The sequence below is a fragment of the Typopeltis vanoorti genome, chromosome 26 (assembly GCF_054136105.1).
Source record: "Typopeltis vanoorti isolate ZY-2024b chromosome 26, IOZ_Tvanoo_1.0, whole genome shotgun sequence".
Taxonomy (NCBI): domain Eukaryota; kingdom Metazoa; phylum Arthropoda; class Arachnida; order Uropygi; family Thelyphonidae; genus Typopeltis; species Typopeltis vanoorti.
This window is the reverse complement of record NC_143574.1, coordinates 36,211,410-36,233,690: the sequence shown is the minus strand read 5'-3', so window position 1 is coordinate 36,233,690 and position 22,281 is coordinate 36,211,410.

Sequence of the window (22,281 nt, the reverse complement as noted above, 5' to 3'; positions counted from 1 at the left end):
AAAACTGCTTTGTGTGTGTTTACCCTTGCTTTAGGGTGTTTCAAACTCTTCAAGAATTTTAAATTTTGAACAGTATGAAATAAAAAATGTTTCTTTTCAGTGCCATCAAACAGTCCTTTTCAGGACTACAGATATTGATAGAGGGATACCTGAATGAAGGCTTATTTTTAAGTTCTTTTTATAACACAATGATATTTTCGAAGGAATAAAATATGAGGAACTGGAATACTCTTTCCAGTTCCTCTTGAACTGGAAAGAGTATTCCAGGTAAAGTATTTCACCAAAACAATAAAAAATAATCAAATAAAATCTACCCTATATATATATATATATAATGATAAGGCTTTTTATGTCACTTTTTTTGAAACTTTTCGAAACTCACTGAGTGTTGAGTCTTCAAAATTCGAGTCATCAGAATTCAAGGAGAACCGGCCTACCACTCCGAAACTCGGGGGGGGGAGTCCCCCTTTTGAAGACTCGACACTCGGGGGCTACCCTAGGCGCCACGGGGCGGAACCCCCTTTCGAGTTTTCAAATTTCTAGTTATCAGAATTGAAGGAGAACTGGCCTACCAGTCTGGAATCGGGGGGCTGGGCACCATAGGCACCAGGATGGAGGACTCCCCCTTTTGAAGACTCGACACTCAGGGGCTACCATAGGAACAAAGGGGTCGGAACCCCTTTTCGAGTCTTCAAAATTCAAGTTATCAGAATTAAAGGAGAACTGGCCTGCCAGTCCAGAAATTGGGGGTTAGGCGCCGTAGGCACCGGGGTGGGGAGGAACCCCTTTTCGAGTCTTCAAAGTTCGAGTCATCAGAATCCAAGGAGATCCGGCCTACCAGTCCGGAACACAGGGGGTTGAGCATAGCCCCCTAGTTAATAAATGAAATATATAAATAATAACGTGAACATTTTCACCTTGCCAACACTCAACATTGATGTGATATTTGTTCCAAATTTCTTGTTTCGGAGATATATATATTACAAAGTTTTGTAATAAAATTTCTGCTACAATGAAGTTTGACAGAATCAACAATATTATTACTACCTTATTTCTGTTTCTCGTGTTTGAGAAAAACGGTAAAATGTCACTCTTATAATTATATCAGATGTTATAATGGCAAAAATAGTATGAAAAATGTCATTTGCACTTTCTCTCCAGAACACGAAGAAAGAACATTGTAAATTCAGCCCGTGGAAAAGAAAATGCTACATATTTTTCTTCTGTTATCTGATTTTTTTTTCTTGTACTACAAAGAAAAAATCACTGCATATAACATGGAGTCTGCAGGAGGGAAAAAATCTGGAAATTGGTTACGTTATAACGAATAGAGAAATCATGTCAGAAAAATTATTCATGTAAGATTCTAATCGCAGCAGACATAACATTTTCTTCTAGGTTAGATAACTAAAGTAACTAAACCTTTGCTATTATTTTACACTAAAATGAATGGGGATGTTCCCCAAGTGATTTACGTTTGTAGCAGTTGTCTTGCGAAAGATTTATGAAATAAATTCTCTGAAATATCCGCAGATTGATTAGGTCTATCTCTCCCCCCCCCCCCCAAAAAAATGAAGATTATGAAACGCATATGCACCTTTTCTTTGAAAATAATTCAAATCCTCTTTTTCAAGATAATTGTATGAAATAATTTCTAATTTTTCGATAATAAAAGTGAAACTGATCATCATAAATTAAGAAAATATTTTGGCATAAATAATGTATAAGTATGTAAACGAAATGTCAGTATTTCTGTTAGGATATCTGTAATCAACAATCGAAAAGGAAACAAGACATTCTTGATGTATTCTGCACTACAGCCTGAGGCACTTTAGTGCTCCCCCCCTTTCTTTCTCAATAGCACTGAGAGTAATAAGCCTTCAGCTTTTCCTCGAGCTAAGAGGATATTACCAAGTATTTATAAGACGTAAATTATTTCAGAAATAGCTTCCAGCAGCAGAAGAAGTAATATTTAGATTTTTTTTAAAGAAAAAGAAACAAAAATAATACTATCGGCGAAGGCAATTCGAAGCAAAGGTGGAGCAAGATTCCTCACAATTCATAAGCATGTAAACGAAATGTCAGTATTTCTGTTAGGATATCGGTAATCAACAATCGAAAAGGAAACAAAGCATTCTCTGATGTATTCTGAATAGTGAGGGTGCTTGCTCCACCTTTGCTTCGAATTGCCTTCGCCGATAGTTTTTCGGCATGAAACTCATGGATTTTCACTTACTGGCTATATAACAGTTTCATAGACAGTTTCACTTACTGGCTATATAACAACAAAGGATTTTTATCCCCTTAATTTCTTATTAAATTGCCAGAAAACTAGCTATTTGGCTTTTCATTTTAGTTATAAAAATAATACTACTTAACTTTCTTTTGTGTGGTATGCATGTAAACAATTTTGCATCGTGAAAATATAGCATATTATTTCTAAAATTTCACATAATTTCAGCAGACAGTAGAACAGCTGGTTTTAGATTGCAAATAAATAGTACAGAATTAGAAGCTTCACGGTACAACCTGATTGCCGTATATCTTTGTCAAAATGGTAAAATGAAGTAATTGATTTTGAATACTGTCTAGAAAAGCTTTCAAACCTGTAGAAATTTAGAGGAGTTATGTAATTGAGTTCCAGGAGAGGATAAGGAGGTGGGGGGGGGAGCATTAGAAAACCTTCAAAATGAGCAAAAATTTTGAATCATTCCGTATTTTTCACATTATATTTTCAACATATCTACGAGGATATGCACTGGATATTGTCGTAATATGCATAATACAAATAAGTAAATAAATAAAAGACGAAGGCGAAGAATCACTGCTAAAATATCATTGGATATAAATTTTTGATACCAAAAACACACAATCGGAAATCGAGTAATGCAATTTAGCATTTTAACATTTTTTTTTCATTTTGTCTTTATGAATAACAAAAAATCGTTTCTAAAACTGAAATGTGATGATCCATATAATGCTATTTGGCTAGAAATGAAAACAAAAAGACATATTTATTTCAATAAATATTATTTAAAAATATAAATATTTCACATAATATTTTCAAAGCAAACATTTGAAAATTCTGAAATTCGAAAAACATTGTTTCTACATTATTAAGTAAAGTGAAAGAACAATCAGTGCAACTCTTCCAGTGCACTTATTTGTAGAATAAAATACACTAAATTTACTATCAGTAAATAGATTCATTGCAAAGGCTGTTCGGTAGTCATTTCAGGATTAATTTCTTTTGCATATGTGAAATTCGTTTCAATTTTTGGGAAGAGACACAATAAATCATTTAGAGACAAAAAAAGGTCAAATAGCTTAGGACAGTAAATGAAATTCTAAGCAACACAACAGATGTAAAGACAGGGGGACACAAAGGTCACTCATCAACAGTTAATCCACTAATGGCTATAGAATAGCCTTAACGAGATTAACGGCAGAGGAATGTAATGGCATGATAAAAGGCAGAATGCCGACGAAGTTTTGATCCATGAAAAAAGCTAGGGAGAGCTGACTATTTCATCCATACCAGCCAGTTGGGAGGTTAATATACAAGTTAAACAGTAGTGGCCATAAAACAGACCTGTGAGGCACACACCACTAGTGACTTTCCTTTTCAATGATGTTGCTCCACACATATACAACTTGTTGATACCTAACAGATAGCCAGTCTCCAATCCAATGCACTAATTTAATATCCAATCCCATCTGCTCTAGATTGACTATCAACTTGTCATGCGATAATCTATCAAAAGCCTTTACGAAATCTAAGTATATTACTGTGTATCCCTCTCTTCTGTCCAAGGAAGCAGTCACCTTATTGTAATAAGTAAGTAGATTACTAAAACATGAACCCCCCCCCTTTAGTAAATCCATGCTGTTCATCAAAGATAATAACATTGTCGTCAAATTAACTCTGGATACTAGTTCTCACAACCTTCTTTAACAACTTAACCACAACACCTGACACACAGATAGGCCTATAATTTGATGCTTGAGTTCTATCACCTTCCTTATAAAGTGGCACAATCTTGCCCGCCTTCCAGTCCTTAGGAACTTGACCCAGTGCAAGACTAATATGAAAAAAATATGTGAAGGCAGGTGTCAACTCTCTGGTACATCCCTTCAGAATATGTGGTGGTATATTATCAAGTCCCAGAGCCTTATTAACATCTAGTTTGCTCAACTCCCCATACACCTCTTGTTCAGTTACAGTCAGTCTCTCCTCCCCATCATCAACTGCTCTCAGTTGTGAACATGACTTGTGAATGTTACTTCTCTCCATTCTTAAGAATAAAAGACCTTTTGTTACTGCTCATCAAGTATCTCTGCTACATCATCTACAACAGCTGTCTTTATACCATTTTCTCCAATCAATATTATCCTTCCATAAATTTCTTTTTTTTTCCCTTTTTTTTTGCTGGCTACATATCAAAGAAACTCTGTAGGATTTGTTTTGGCTTCCATAGCTAACTGCTGTTAATACCTCACTTTTGTTACCCTCATCAAACAAGTCACCTGGTCTTTGTAATCCTCATGGAATTGGTTATCACCACTTCTATTATGCTGCATCCATAATGGCCTTTTCCTCTGTATTGCATGCTTAATCTCTTTATTCATTAATTTCACAACTATCTTATTTAAAATTCTGAGTCTTGTAATACATGTAGACAGTGCTTCTAACCAACCCCATCTGCTCTAGATTGACTATCAACTTATCATGCGATAATTTATCAAAAGCCTTTGTGAAATCTAAGTATATTATTGTGTATCCCTCTCCTCTCTCCAAGTTAGTTCTTGAAATCAAGATAGTTGTATCAAGATAGTTCTTCATAATCACTCCCCTTGTACTTTCACATATACCCTTTTCTCATAGATGCCATCAGACGACTGGCAACCAATCAGGTAATCACCTCATGGTCACGCTCACCAATTGGTGGGTGATTTGACACCTCATTTATAATTACATCCTCTGATGAGATGACCAAATCCAAGACCCTCAATCCTTGCATGCCCTCTGTTACATACTGTTTGAGGTAGTTATCCCTCAAAAACCCAGTTGCTATCTTATCATTCCAGTCTATATTACCATAATTAAAATCACCCATAATTATCACCCTTTTCTTATTTGCTTGACTAATTTGATTATACATTTCATAGTCACTACCATCCACATTACCAGGTGTATAACAACATCCAGCCAACTATTTCATTCCATTCACCTCTATCTCACACCATACTGCCTCAAAACCACTGGCACTATTTCCGTCTTGCATCTCTACCTTGTATGGACATAACTCTTTCTCTATCATCAATAGCACTCCCCCTCCCTTTTTACCTCTTCTATCCTCACGAAACACATCATACCTTTCCATCTCTATTCCTGTCACGATGTTGTCATCATCTAACCATATCTCACTTATTCCAACAATTTTGGATGAACAGACTCAATTAATGCAACCATTTCATCGGCCACTTCAAAAGCATTTTTATACAAACATAACAGCTCATTCTTAGATCTACAGCTATTTCCACTGATTGCACTCATGCGATGCGATTTCTCCATGCTCAACTTTAGCCATTCCCCTTTCTGCTTATCCATTTTAGAACCCTCTTCAAGTCCAACTGTTTCCTCTTGTTACCAGGTCATCCCCTTCCTTTCCTGTCTATTCACATGTATTCACATGTAATTGGAGCATTCACCTTTCTCACACTGTGTTCCCCAGTCCGGCCTGAGACTCCTCATTTCCCTGTTCCTCTTGCACACCCATTCTCTCAATTCTCTGTACTCATGCCACTTACTTCCTCTTTCATAACCACCTCTTCTATTTCTCCTGTCTTATTCTCCTGTTCATTCACATCGCTTCCCACTTGATCAGATTCATTCTCTGTACTGATTTCTCTACCTTCCAGCAGCAGTCTCTCCAAGCGACTCACACCAAAACCACTCAAATGCAGTCCATCTCTCTCTCTCTCTCTCTCTCTCTTATATAGTTCGCTTCGTCCTTGAAACTCATTCCACGCATTAACAAATTGTACTCGTTTCTCCTCACACATTTGAACTAACATATCATTCATAATTCTTGCTTTCTGCCTCATCTCACCACAGTCATACCTAGGCAACACTCTTACAATCTTTCTTATCACACTATTCTCTGTTATCTGTCTAATCAACCTCCTGATATCCATTCTGACATCTTCTTTGTTCTCAGTCCAGTCATTGGTACATGTTAAAACTATGAAACTCTTTTGGTTGCTTCCTTCTCATATCCAATGCCTCAATCACTCTGCTCATTTTACTGCCTGGAAACCATACCTTGTGCATACTCTCATACAGCACACCTTTAATAATTGAGTTGCCATACTATGCCATTCTCATTATTCTACTGCCACGAGTGTCAACTACTATAATTATTCTTCTTCTTGCTTGCCATGAAGCAGAAAAATTCAAGTATGAGTTAACCTTGGCTTAACAGCCAACTTTACTCATACTGCACTTTTTCTTTCTTTACCATTCTCGTCACCTTTCTAGCCTAGACTTTATACTCATCATGGATTCAATCACTACCAACAGTCTTCTACCTAATCCATAGCATTTCTTTTCCAGCAGCTTGCTTGATTTCACTGTTCATTCATTTCACTCCTATCTTCTTTACTTGCTTAACCCTTGATCCTCAGTTATCTCATTTGTTAGATACTGATTTTTGAGTTTCAATGCATTATCAACATATTTTCTGCTCACCTCATCTATCCAATGTACACATACTAACTATCTACAGAGCTTTCTATAATCATCCACTTTATACTTCAACATATATTTGTTGATCTTTATTCAAGGAATAAATTGAAGAATAGAGTAGATAAAAATCGGCATGGGGCTACTGAAATTAGTGACTTATATATCAGTTCTTAAGCAGGTGCAAGATCTAGAGGGAATCTGTAATTTTTGTATACCAATGCAAGAAGCATTTGAAATAAGAGAGAAGAATTTTTGGCATTAGTCAGTGCAGTCTCAGCAAAAGTTGTAGGCATTAGTGAAACTTGGCTGTCAGCAGAAGATATGGTCACTAGAATTGAATGCGATGAGTACAGTATTTTCAGGGAGAATAGAGAAGATAGAATGGGGGGAGGAGTACTGTTGATGATAGCTGATGAGTTGCAGCCAAAGAAAGTAGTATATCAAGAGGATAAATATGTGAATGAGAATTCTTTTGAGGCATTCTGGTGTGAAATAGTCGCAACCGAATATACAGTTGGTTGCTGCTATAGGCCAGGGTCCAGGTGATGATATTGAATTAATGCATTACCAAATTAGTGCAATGAGTGCAGGATCAGGGGCGTACCAGTAGTGTCCGGTGCCTGTGTGCAAAACTTTAGTTGGCACCCCTATCCCCCCCCTCCAATAAAAATATCACTTTAAAAAAAATGTTTTTTTTCCCACTATTTCCTCCTCTTTGGTGCCTTTACTATCCTGGGGCCTGTGTGTGTCGCACACATTGCACATATGGCCGGTGCGCCCCTGTGCAGGGCTAGTGATTATTATGGGGGATTTTAATTATGGTGATATCAACTGGAAGGAGGAAATATCATGTGGCAAAAAGGAAATGGAATTTATACATCTTCTAAGAGACAATTACATGAAACAGCAACTACTGAAACTGAAAAGGACACATGGTGTGAGTTTCACCAATGACCTGGTTGGACCAGGATCAGACCAGGTTCAGAGGATATATGCATAAGTAAGGTGTCTTTGTTACCTCCAGTTGGTGAGAGCAATCATGTGTTATTGACATGGGAGGTTGCAAAATTTTTGGATTTCTCTCTTAAGAAGGGGTATATACAGAACTACAGGTTAGGCAATTATAACAAGCTTCAGAGTGAGTTTACAGCCATCCCATGGCATAAGAAATTTTCAGGTGAAAGATGTTAGCAGTGCATGGGATAAAATCAGCAGGTATCTGAGGAAGGCGATATCAGATTGTGTCCCCATGGTCAGGAAGACAAACAAGATAGGCATTAGATGGATGAGTAGTAGTATCAAGCCTGATCTGCAAAAAAAGAAAATGGTATGGATAATTTACAAGGAGAAAGGCAATCAGTATAAACATGAGCATTACAAGGTTCAAGCTAGAAAGGTTACCAGCATAGTAAGAAAGGCTAAATCAGATTATGAGAAGACCTTAGCCAAGGAGATCAACTGTAAACCCAAATAGTTCTTCCACTATGTGGCAAGTAAAAGGAAGAATTACTTCTTAAGGATAACTTTAGTGGATGCTGATGGTATTGAGGTGGAAAATTCAGATGTAATAGTAGAGTTACTGAGTTATCACTTTTTTTAAAGTCTATCACCCAAGCGAGGATGTCTCTGCACCTGTAGCAATAACCAATGTGAGAATTGAAGTTAAGAAATCCGAGGTACTTAGTATATTGCAAAATTTAAATGCAAACACTGCTGTTGGTTTAGATGGAATATCAGCTCACGTGTTGCAATGTGCAAAGGAATTGTCAACGCCTCTAACTTGGTTATTTAACTTAAGTTTGAACTCTGGTATGATCTCTAGGAAGTGGAAGGAAGGGAAAGTAGTTCCATTGCATAAAGGTAGCTCTAAAACTGTGGTAATTAATTACAGAACAATCACCATCTCTGGAGTGGTGGTAAAAGTATTGGAAAAGTTGGTTAAAGATAAAATTCAAGAATGGGTGGATCAGGATATGTTACTCTATAGGGGCCAGCATTGTTTTGTTAAAGGTCGATCCTGTCTTAGCAATTTATTAACTTTTTATAATAGCATGACATATGAGTTGGACAAAGGAAATGGTTACACAGTGGTGCTTCTGGATTTTGCTAAGGCTTTTGACAGGACACCACATGGAATACTGTTGCACAAATTGGAGCAGATAGGGATGGATACTGGTGATATGAATAGGAGAATGGCTCAGAGAGAGATACCAGAAGGTTTTGTATGGAGGAGCAGGGTCCTGGATGAGGCAGGTGACCAGTGGAGTGCCTCAGGGCTCTCTGCTTGGGCCATTGTTGTTTAATTTGTACATAAATGATATAGGAAATGGCTTAAAGTTAATATTCAGTTGTTTCCTGATGATGCAAAGTTGAGGTAGTGCAATAACAAATCAAGCTGATGTTGAGAGTTTGCAGGATGATTTAAATAAACTGGCAAAATGGGCAAATGGTAATGGATGTCAGTTCAATGTGGAAAAGTGTAAATTTATGCATTTTGGGATTAAAAGATTACCATTGTTGCCAAGTGATTGATGAGGCTAGGGACTTGGGGGTGCTGGTGGATAGGAAGATAAATTAAAGGGGACACATTGCTAAGGTGTCCTAGATTATTATTATTATTATTATTATTTCGGGCAACTCCAAGGAGTCAACAGACTCATCGAGGGAGGCCCGAACATCATGTCAAGAACAAGTATTCGACATTCACACAGTATCTCTCATACCTCGCCTTGAACGCATTCACAGTCATAGCACCCACAACAGACTCTAGTAGCAATGTTCGCTCTAATTTTTTGCTGTGAGTGTGTGCAGAAATTTACATGTATGCAAAATTTGCCTTCTTTTGAAAAGTATGTGCGCACCAATACGAAACACTATACTAATCATTTAAGCAAAAAAGTTAAAAGATTTGAGTTCACTCTTTACCTTCTGGTGTCAATGGGACACCTTCCAGGTCACCCCAACCTACCACTGTATTCCCACAAATGGCAGTAGCCTCCCCATTAAACAGTCGGGAATCATGATTTACGAGCCTTGGGCAGGACTCGATCTGGGGACTTTGCACATGCGAGGCCAACATGATACTGACTGTACTAAATAGGATTCTAAGTGTGTGTATTATTATCATCACCAAGTAAGTTGTGTGACATCAATCACAGAGCTAACATAAATATTTTATATGTATTTCATATTGATCTGATTAGAAGTAAGAAATAAAGTAAAAAAAAAAAGATAACACTAGTGACTGATTGCCTTTAATTAAATTTTCTAACTTTGCAAATAACTCTAAACATACATAATAAAATATTCCCATTTCTAATTCTCCTCTTGTTTAGTTCTAGCTTCTATCTCTTTATTTTTTCTCTCTTCTGTCTTTGGCATTCACCCACTCTTTATACACACTATCTAAATTAATTGAATTTCCATATAATTGGTAACTTTTCACTCTCATTAGCATATCCAAATGACATTCTCCTAAACGGTTTCTAAGTTGGTTTTTAATTTTGTTCATTAGAGTAAAACCTTGCTCACAGTCCGCACTAGATGCAAGGAAGGTTCCTCCAATATCCATCAACTTTGGCAAATCACAAAACTGCTCATTTTGAAGAGCAAATACAATCATTTATGTAAAATTTGATATCATTTTGCATTTAATTTTTTCTTGTACAGAAAATTTGAAATCATTAAACTGACTAATTATTTCTGTAGTATCATCCAGAAAATCATGATATTTAAGACAAAGGGCATTAACATATTCACTACCAAATTAGAAATCACAATGCGAAATAGAGGAGATATCAAACACTGACCATTCTTGTATCTCATTCTCAGGGAATCTGTCCTCTAAATGTACACATAAATAATTTATAAAATTTAACAGGGGCCTAGTATCTACTGGTTCAGTATCTTCTTGTTTAAGTAAAGCATTTACTCTGTCACTCAAGCAAGTGTCACCTTCTAAATACTGATTCCTGATTTTGTTAATCTTCCCTCTGGCAAAATGATGACTGTCTAGTGGTGTAAGGTTACTCCTTTGTAAGATTTTGCACAGGGAAGCCTTTTTTTCTTTTCAAAAACATCACTTCAAACATTAACAGCTACTTTGAATGTCACGTTAGTTAATTTATTGTGACAATAATTAACCACAGAATCATTTGATTTGTCTTTTTCAAAATATGTGATCAGTCCCTCATAGTTTCTTATTATTGCCTGTAATGTAAAATGTCTGGATAGCCACCCGCACTTCATTGAGTGGTCTGAAGGCAATAGCTTCATTTCAGACACCTCGACAATTTCTTTAAATTCATGTCTTTTCACTGTGGAATGAGAAAAGAGTGTGTACACTGTTCTCATTAATGTATCAATATCTCTGATTAGTTTAATTTCCTTCCACGTATCACAGATCCCCAGATCCTCACGGTGAGCTAAACAGTGTTGCTGAACAAGATGTGGAACTTCTAATTTAAGTTTTTCAGCGACACCATTAACTTTGCCCAGCATCACTGCTGCTCCATCAGAGATAAACATCACCATTTTTTGGAGATCAAGTTTCTTTTCTTGATAAAACTCTTTAATAGCTAACACAATGGAGGAGGCATCACATGCCTGCAACTGAATTATTCTGCCAAAATATGTTTTATATTCATTACAATCTTTAGATCTAAACTTAAAATAGAGAAAGACATTTGTTAACAGTTATATCAGTGCTTTCATCAATGGTTAAGGTGTGGAAATTTGCAGATGCAATTTGCTCACATATGTCATTTTCATCAATTAAATTGATTGTTTCTAGAAATTCAAACGCATAATTTTTGCTTTGCCAGCTGTCTGGGCATTGAACATACTTTTCCATATGTTCATTAATATGTTGAACTGAAAGTAAAGAGTTATTCATCTTAACAATTAATAAGACACTGTCAATAAGAACTTTAATCTGCTCTGGGTTTGATCATTTTCTCTTTCGGTCATCAGAACTTTCATGTAGCATACGCAGTACTCCTGTAGCTGGCAACGAACAATTTTGTTGCCTAAGTTTGTGTACACCATCCAGATGTATTTTACTTGTCAAATGACGTTTAAAAAAGTCCAACTTCCAAGTGACTTCAAACTTCTTCCCATTAGCAAAATCCCCAGAAAACTTTGCATCACAACAATGCATACAAACAACAGCAATTGTAGCATCATACATAAATATTTCACGCAGCAGAATGTTTAGCAACTCATGAGCTTTTGGCGTTGCAGTTTTCAATATTTCATCCAGCCATTCACTTTTAAAGCAGCTAGCAGTTCGTTTTCGCTTCACACCTTTTGCTTCCTTCGAATTTGATATGGTGCATCAGTTTTTTGCAATTTTGTTATTTGAAGAATGTTTTTTATTGTTTTTATAAATTTACAAATGTACGCTATTCACTGAAAACTTGGCAAGGCAAAAGGTGAACCAACACTAAACATTGCCGGGGGCAACACAAGAGCTAAAAGATATGCCTAGAGGCTAGATTTAATTAACTCGTTTGCATCTCAATGAGTGTACACTAATGTTATTATTTAGTCTACTATTTTAAAATTCCTTTTAAAAATTAGAGAATTTTGAAACGCTACAATATTTTCAATTGTACTCTAATTTAAGTTTTTAAAAGTATTTAATTATTTTTATTAAATTAAGAAACCATTATTTTAATTTGTCATGATCTTGAACTAATTTGATCAGCCAATCATGATTGGGAATTTTCCATGAGTCAGGCCTGAGATGTAAACAAACTGCGCACCATTCTATATGCTACTTAAAAATTACACAGTTAAGCCACACCCATTTCACTTTGGCATCAAATTGCTAACCTCAAATAGGGTTACTGTTAATAATTTGATGCCAAAGTGAAATGGGTGTGGCTTAACTGTGTAATTTTTAAGTAGCATATAGAATGGTGCGCAGTTTGTTTACATCTCAGGCCTGACTCATGGAAAATTACCAAACATGATTGGCTGATCAAATTAGTTCAAGCGTATAACCTTGCATTTTTTATTACATTCTCGAAGTTTAGTACAACTTCGAGAATGTAATAAAAAATGCGAGGTTATACGCTTGAGCATTGCCGAGTTACTGTATTTTTTAAAGAATTTATAGGTTAAAGTTTAGGTGGAACTTCTTTAATTAATAAATTTTAATTTCATCTTGAAAATCTAATGTGCGCACAGCTTAGAGGGAACATTGTCTGGCAGCTTATTCCACTCATTCCCCACTCTCCAAGTAAAAAATCTAGTTCTAACATCCCTACTAACCACATTCTTGCCCAGCTTCAATGTATGGCCCCTAGTTCTTCCACCACCAGTCCTATTTTCAAAAATATCTTCTGGATTAATCTTATAGAAACCCTTCAGTAATTTGAATGTCTCAATCATATCACCCCTTTTCTGCCTATCAACCAATTTTTGCAACCCACAAATCTTCAACCTGTTCTCATAAGGTTCATTCCATAGACCTGCTATCATCTTGTTCACTCACCTCTGAATCCTTTCAACCTCCTCCCCTTCAAGAAGGATCCCTGGTGCCCAGATCTGGGCACAGTAATCAAGATGACGTCTTATCAATGCTCAAAACAGAGGAAATATAACTTGCTTGTCTCTGCTTGTCCAAGTATTCTTCAGTAACCAAGTGATTTGATGAGCTGATTTAGCCACTTTTCCAATGTGTCCTCTAAACTTCAATTCCCTATCCACCAACACTCCCAAATTTCTGGCCTCGTCAATCTCCTGGAGTAGAGTTCCACCAATGTGGCATACTGCTGCTAATCGTTTCATCCCAAAATGCATAACCTTACACTTTGTCACATTAAATTGACATCCATTTTCCTGAGACCAGTCCTCCAATCTATCCAAACCACCTTGCAAAATTTTGACATCATGTGCATTCACTATTGCTCTACCCAACTTTGCATCATCAGCAAACAAATGAACAGTTCCTCTCAGATCCTTTCCTACATCATTAACGAACAAATTAAATAGCAGTGGTCCAAGAACAGAACCCTGCGGCACTCCACTAGTCACAGATTGTCTTTTTGACTCTTCCCCCTGAATAAACTACTCTCTGATATCTCTCCATCAACCACCAACCTATCCATCTCACCAACGTTATATCCATCCTCATATGTTACAGTTTAGAATTCCATGTGGTATCCTGTCAAAGGCCTTAGCAAGGTCCAGGAGTATTACTGTATATCCATTACCCTGATCCAGTTCAGCCGTCACTGTGTTATAAAACATGAGCAAGTTACTGAGGCATGATCTACCCTTCACAAAACCATGCCTCCCCCCATACAGTATCCCATTATTATCTATCCATTCCTGTATTTTTCTCTTGACTACTTTCTCCAAAACCTTGACAACAACTCCTGATATACTGATCGGTTGGTAATTTGCAACAGCAGTCTTGGAACCTCCTTTATGCAGTGGAAGTATTTTCCCTTCTTTCCACCCCCTCAGGACTAACCCAGATCCAAGACTCAAATTAAACAAATTGGTCAAGGGCACTGACAATTCTTTAGCTGCTTCACGTAAGACCCAAGCTGGTATACCATCCTATTCCACAGATGTATTCACATTAAGGTTTTCATCCAGTTCATTCACCTCAATTCTGATATAAGCTATTGGTTCCTTCATTCCTGCACTATCACCATCTGGATGATATACAATTATTTTCAGTTATCGTTGATAAATTTACTTAATATTGCGTAGTTTGATTGCCTTGCGTATCTTAGTGCATCTGTTTGTGTGTTTTTGGTGTGTTATAATTTATAATTTGTTAAAATACTTTGCAAATAAGTATGGCGCCAGTACGAAGGAAAATGGCGCCGAGTAATGATGGTTCACCATCTTTATCAAAGAACGGTAGTATAAAAGAGATGATGCAGTGTACTAGCTGCGAAATGTACGCTTTGTGGAGTACGGTCAGAGTGTAGTTAGATGATAATAAAGGAGTGAATGTGTGTAGAAAATGTAGGGAGAATGAGGAATTGAAGTGTATTTCAGATCGTGAGTGTGATATTTCTGTTAAACTTCAGAATGAAGAAAATAGTGAGATGACAAGAAACGGCGAGGTTGTACATGAGAATTGTGAGAGTGTGAATGTAAAAAATGTGAATGATAGTATTAATGGTTTTACAGAGAATAAAAAAGATGAGATAGATGCATTGAGTGAGATCGCGTTGTTGAATGGTGCGATACAAAGGACAAAATAGCAGCTAGAGCATATGAACAAGAAAACAATAAAAAGTATGACAAGAAAAATAGACGTATGAGTGTGAACATGAACAAAATGAAGGATAGAGTGCGATATGGAGACTCGTTAGTACGAGGTGTGTTAGTAGAGGATTTGACAAAATCGTACCAACCTGGTGCAACCTTAAAGGGTGTAACTGAGTCTATTAGAGAGCAAAAGGAAAGGGTGAAAGAAATGATTGTGTTGGCAGGTACGAATGATTTGAAAGGAGATAAAATGGAAATGATAGAAGACCAGAATGAATTCTTTGAGGTAGTAAAAGAAAAGAGTGAGAGAGTTACAATGCTTAGTCTTTTGCCACAGTATGACAGTGAAATGTTTAAAAGGAGGGTCATAATTGCGAATGACATTATGCGTGGGTTATGTATGACGAGTGGTGTGGAATTTATTGACATGTGGAGTGAGTTCGATGGGCGAAAGGATCTATATAAGATGGATGGCTTGCATTTGAATGGTTACGGTGTAAGGAGACTTGAGAAAGTATTGCTGAATGTAGTGGATGTACAAATTCAGGGAAACTAGATTTGTTAAGGGGGGGGAATAGATATAAAGTCTTTAGGGAGGCAGTTGAATGTAAGAATGAATATAATATGCCCGAGCAAATAAGGACAAAATATCAGAGTGGGATAATTAATATAAGGCATCAAGGTAGATTATAACAACCAGTAGATTATACAGGAATTGTGGTGAATGAAGTGGAGGTGAGTAGTCTATTGCATAACCTCAATGTCAATACATCTCAGGCCTGACATCTCGTGTTGTACGAGAAGCAGCTAAAGAATTGTCAGTACACTTGGCCATTTTGTTTAATTTGAGTCTCAGGTCTCGGTTAGTCCTGAGGGGGTGGAAAGAGGGGAAAATAGTTCCACTGCATAAAGGTGGTTCCCAGACTGCTGTTGTAAATGACCGACCGATTAGCATATCAGGAATCATTGTCAAGGTCTTAGAGAAATTAGTCAAGAAAAGAATACAGGATTGGATAGATGAAAATGGGATATTGTATAGGATACAACATGGTTTTGTGAAGGGCAGATCATGCCTCAGTAACTTGCTCACGTTTTATAGCACAGTGACAGCTGAACTGGATAGGGGTAATGGGTTTACAGTGATACTACTGGACCTTGCCAAGGCCTTTGACAGGATACCACATGCAACCCTAATCAGTAAACTGGAACAGATGGGGATAGATATATAGGGTTGGTGAGATGGATAGGAGGGTGGTTGAACGAGAGATACCAGAGAGTGGAGTCTAAAAGACGGCTTGTGACTAGTGGAGTGCTGCAAGGATCTGTTCTTGAACCATTGCTTTTCAATTTGTTCATCAATGATATAGGAAAGGATTTGAGAGGAAGTGTTCACTTGTTTGCTGATGATGCAAAGTTGGGTAGAGCAATGGTGAGTGTACAGGATGTCAAAATTTTATAGGATGATTTGGATAGTTTGGAGGACTGGGCTAGGAAAAATGAATGTCAATTTAATGTGGCAAAGTGTAAGGTTATGCACTTTGGGGTGAAAAGAATAGCAGCAGTATATCGCATTGGTCGAACTGGACCCCAGGAGATTGATGAGGCCAGGGATTTGGGAGTGTTGGTGGATAGCGAATTGAAGTTTAGGGGACACATTGCAAAAGTGACTAAAACAGCTCACCAAATCACTTGGCTTCTGAAAAATACTTTAACATGCAGAGACAAACAAGTTGTTGTTCCTCTGTATCGAGCCTTGATAAGACCTCATCTGGACTACTGTGCCCAGTTATGGGCACCAGGGTTTCTTCGTGATGGGGATGAAGTGGAGAGGGTCCAGATACGAGTGACCAAGATGATAGCAGGTCTATGGAATGAACCTTATGATAATAGGTTGAAGATTTGTGGGTTGCAGAAATTGGTCGATAGGCGAAGGAGGGGGGATATTATTGAGACATTCAAATTACTGAAGGGTTTCTATAAGATTGATCCAGAAGATATTTTTGAAAATATGACTGGTGATGGGAGGACTAGGGGCCATGCATGGAAGCTGGGAAAGAGCGTGGTTGACAAGGATGTTAGAGTTAGGTTTTTTACTTGGAGAATGGTGAATGAGTGGAATAAGCTTCCAGAGTCTGTTGTGGGTGCTACGACCGTGAATGAGTTCAAGGCAAGGTATGATAGATACTGTGTGAATGTTGAATAGTTGTTCTTGACATGATGTTAGGGCCTCCCTCGATTAGTCTTTCGACTCCTTGGAGTTGCCTGGAACAATAATAATAATAATAATAATAATAATAATAATAATAATAACAATACTCTTGCAAAGTGCTTGCTCCGTAATTCCACTATATCAACTGATTCAGTTACCTCCCTACCATCGGCATTCCTTAAAATCATCCTGCCATATACATTTTTTCTTTTATTTGCAGGATATTGAAAAAACTATTTGGGATTCTCTTAAGCTTGCGTGGCTAATTTCCTTTTATAATCTGGTTTTGCTTTTCTGACCACACTCGTTACTCTTCTGGCCTATGCTTTATACTGTTCATGTGCCTGCAGGTCACCTTTCTCCTTAAATTCCCTCCACAGTTGTTTCTTTTTTTTGCAGCTCAAGCTTAATGGTATTATTCATCCATTTAACCCCTACTTGATTTACTGTCCTTACTCTAGGTATACAAGTCAGCCATTACCTCCTTCATACACTCCTTTACCGCTTCCATGCACTATCAACATCCAGCCCTTGCGATTTTACATGCCATGGCACTGATCCAAGCAATCTTCTAAGCTTGTCATCCTTACCAGCCCGGTAATTCCACATGTACTCTTTCTTAATTGAAAATTTCACACATTTAGCCACCTCCCAGGTCAAGACATTATGACCACTCGCACCAATTGGTGGCAACATGTTCATATTCATTACAGTCAAATTCTCAGATGCAATTACTAGGTCAAGCACTCTCGAACCCCTAGTATATTCCATTACATGCTGTCTCAGGTAGTTATCCCTTAATAACTGCATAAAATCCAATTCCTTCCACCCATGTGTGATCTCGTCCTTCCAATCAATATTACCATAGTTGAAATCGCCCATAATAATTACCCTCCCTCAACTCATTGCATCTATTTGTATATGCATGCTATCTCCACCATGTATTCCTTCACCCTGGTCTATAGCAGCACCCAACTGTATATTTTGTTCCACTAGTCTCAATCTCACACCAAATAGCCTCAAATGTGCTCACTATCCTGCAGTTCAACTTCAATTCTCCTTGGCTGCAGTTCATCAACTATCATCAATAGCACTCCTCCCCCAATTCTTTTCTCTCTATCCTTTCTAAACACACTATATCCTTCATATTCTATCCCACTAGCTATATCATCTTCTGTCAGCTATGTCTCACTAATGTTAATAATCTGTGGCCAGGAACAGACAACCAAGCCTAAAATTCTTCATTCTTGTTCCTAATACTCCTGGCATTAGTATACACGAAGTGCAGAAGCCCGTTAGTCCCATCACTATGTTGATGCCTTATACCAACTATCACATTCTGATTTGTTGTCCTTCGTACTAGCTCAGGCATATTATACACATTCTTGCACTCAACTGCCTCCGTGAAGTCTGCATATCCCGCCCCAACCCCTAAGAGCTCTAGTTTCCCTGATTCTGCACATCCACTTTCTCTTCATTCAGCAACACTTTTTCCAGTCTCAGCATACCAAATCCATTCAGATGCAAACCATCCAGCTTATATAAGTCCTTTTGCCAATCAAACTCACTCCATACGTCCACAAACTCAACACCACTTGTCCTCCATAACCTGCGCATAAGGTCATTTGCAATTATGGCCCTCCTTCTCAACTCTTCTCTATTATACTGCAGCAACAGATTTGGGATTAAATTAATCCCAAACTCTATCACCTGTCTCCCTAGCAAACCCTGTTTCCCTATTTTTTGACCATTTACTCTATCCTTTATCAATAAATGTTCTAAATGCCAAGTGCCCAATTCATTTAAATGCAAACCATCTCTCTTAAAATACTCCTTCCTTTTATCAAACTCATCCCAGACATTCATAAAATGAATATTTAGTTTCATTTTATTGCAGAAGGTTTTACACCATCTTGACATCATTCCATTTACTATAATTGCTCTTCTGTTTAATTCATCACTATCAAATCTTGGTAGCACACTCATGATATTTCAACTCTCACTCTTTGCATTCATTGCTATCATTAAATCCTTCGAATCCTGTCTCACAGAAAATCCTTCGCTACCTAGATAATTTGTCTCTATAACTGCAATAATCTCACTCGCTCTATCTGTCTGCAATTTCACAGCCTCAGTTATATCCTTAATCTTTGACCCAGTATAACATGCTTTAATTACCCTACCATCCTTCACACCCTTAATTATAGAATCTCCATACAGCACAATATCTTTTCTGCTCTGTTTTAACTTGACATCGTTTACCCCCACTGATATTTGTTTTTTTTCCCTGATCTTCTCCCACATTCTTTTGTATATCGCTCAGCAATCTCTGTATAGGTATTTCTGCACTATTTATTTCATGCACACACTCATTTATTCCGTTACTAAATATTCTGTCATTCTCATTCCATGTCATTCTTAATCCCCCCATACTTTCTATTCCATAAAAAAACATTAGAACACATTGGAATGCTGAAATATAGACTATACAATTTGGTCAGATCAAGATTATAAAATATATTAGATTCATTTAAAAATATCAGTTCCTTTTTCTCAGGAGAACTTGCACAACACATTTTACTCCACATGCTACTATCAGTTACATTGGATATGGCTGTATAAAAAAGGAATGTTTCCTATGAGACTGATGCACTTAACTGTGAAGTCTTGATGATCACTTAAACTTGGGACATTAGACAAACCAGATGTATCATATATTACACTAAAACTTCGGTGTTTATACAAGTCAATTAATACAGGCAAAACAGTTGATTCATTAGAAGATGTGAAATGGACTGCATTATCTTTCATTTCTACCTTGACATGAGATTCAAGAAATGATACCCTAGACACACAAAATGATAAAGATGTTAAGTAATCTGGATTGACATCCCTAGCAACTACAGAAGAAATGGTTGACTCAGATGACATATCAAAACTAGAAAATAAAGGATTGATGTCATCACTACGCAAGATTTTGATTGGCAGTTGAGAATTAACTGTAGCATCAGAAACTGAATGGGACAATACACTGGTATGTACACATTCGTCTAAATTGATGAAAGGATTGTTGTCATCACTACCCAAGATTTTGATTGGTAGGTGAGAATTAGCTGAAGAAACAGAAACGGAATGGGACAATACACTGGTATGCACACATTCATCTGAATTGATGAAAGGATTGTTGTCATCACTACCCAGGATTTTGATTGGTAGGTAAGAATTAGCTGAAGAATTAGAAACTGTTAGGGACAATACACTGGTATATATACCTTCACCTGACAGTTGGCCTTCAGCATCCAGATCAACTCCACTTGAATGTTGATTTAGATGACCATACTTGTTTGGCAAGTCTGACTCCTTATCCTTTAATGATACTGAGTCATCTATAACAGTGTCACTTGAGTTGTCAAATGTTGTTTTCAAATATTTAATCAGTTTAATTTTATTAAGTGGGATAGAAACTATCATTTCAAGATTTTTAATCTATGACAATGGCTGCCTTACATTACCTATATCAGACCATTTGACTCTTTGTAACTTTCAGATCTAAGTCCATCATAGGACTTTTTGACGATTCCCCTTGTTGATTCTTACTTATCTGTGTTTCCTTCTTTGAATGCCGTTTTCTTTGGCCGGACCCAATATGACTATACATGATCGGTTTCCCTGCTTCCTGACATTCATTACCTGAAGCTTCCTGCTGTGTGCCTTCCACAGAATCATAGTGCTTATTAGCAACTTCCAGAAAATCTTTCATTTTGAGCAACTTCACAGCTTTTAACAATGATGGAAGCATATCCTGTGAAATATTAATTTCTTCATGGTACATATATTTGACCTTCAACCTTAAGTCATTAAAGTTTATATCACTTAATGTCACAACAGTATGATTACTTGAGTTCTCTAAAAATAAGCTGTATAGAAGAGAGCTGCTTGCAGATAGAACTACTTGGTGAACCTTAAGGGTCATTCCCTCACACGATAATGTTACATCCACCAAACTTTCACTAGCAAGTAATTTATCAAATGCACTTAAAATATATCTTTGTGATTGTGCTCTTTCAAGCAAATTTTATGTGATCTTGTTATCATATTGAGTTCTGAACTAGCATTAAAATAATAAATTCATATTAGGATTCTTTAACTAGAGAATTTGGATTCTTTCAAGTACCATGCCCCTAACTACTTAAAAAACTGCAGAAATTGCCAAAATGCTTCATCAAAAACATCATGACACAAACAACATTAAACAATAAAAATATGTTGCTCCAAATAATCATCTCAGTATTATACACTTATAATCAATAGTTTTCAATTTAACACCAAGTATAATTTTCTTAGACTTAGCTAAGGCTTTTGACAGGGTGCCACATGATAAGCTGATATTTAAGTTGCAGCACATGGGTCTGGATGTCAGATTGATCAACTGGATTCAGGATTGGCTGTCCGATAGGTATCAGAGAGTTGTGTATGGTGGGGCAGTTTCAAGGAGGCAGAGGGTTACAAGTGGGGTCCCACAGGGCACAGTACTGGGACCTGTATTGTTTAACCTTTATATCAATGACATTGTCAGTGGATTGCAAGGGGATATTCAGTTGCTTGCAGATGATGCAAAGTTGGGAAGGGTTATTAGTAATAGTGCAGATGCGGCAGCCCTGCAAGAGGATTTGAATAAGCTAAATAGATTTGCAGATGAATGGGGGTGTCGGTTTAATGCAGAAAAATGTAAAGTCTTGAGGTTTGGGAAACATCGATGGAACACTGGATACTCTATGGGAGGAGTTCTAGTCAAACTAGAGCAGATGGGGTTGGATATTAGATTGGTGCATTGGATTGGAGACTGGCTATCTGATAGGTATCAACAAGTTGTGTATGGGGGAGCGATATCCAGGAAAAGGAAAGTCACCAGTGGAGTGCCTCAAGGGTCTAGGTCCATTACTGTTTAACTTGTATATTAATGATATAGGTGAAGATTTGGATGGAGATATTCAGTTGTTTGCAGATGATGCAAAGTTGGGACAAACCATGAACCGTAGTGAAGATCTTGTGGCCTTACAGGAAGACTTGAATATATTGAGTGATT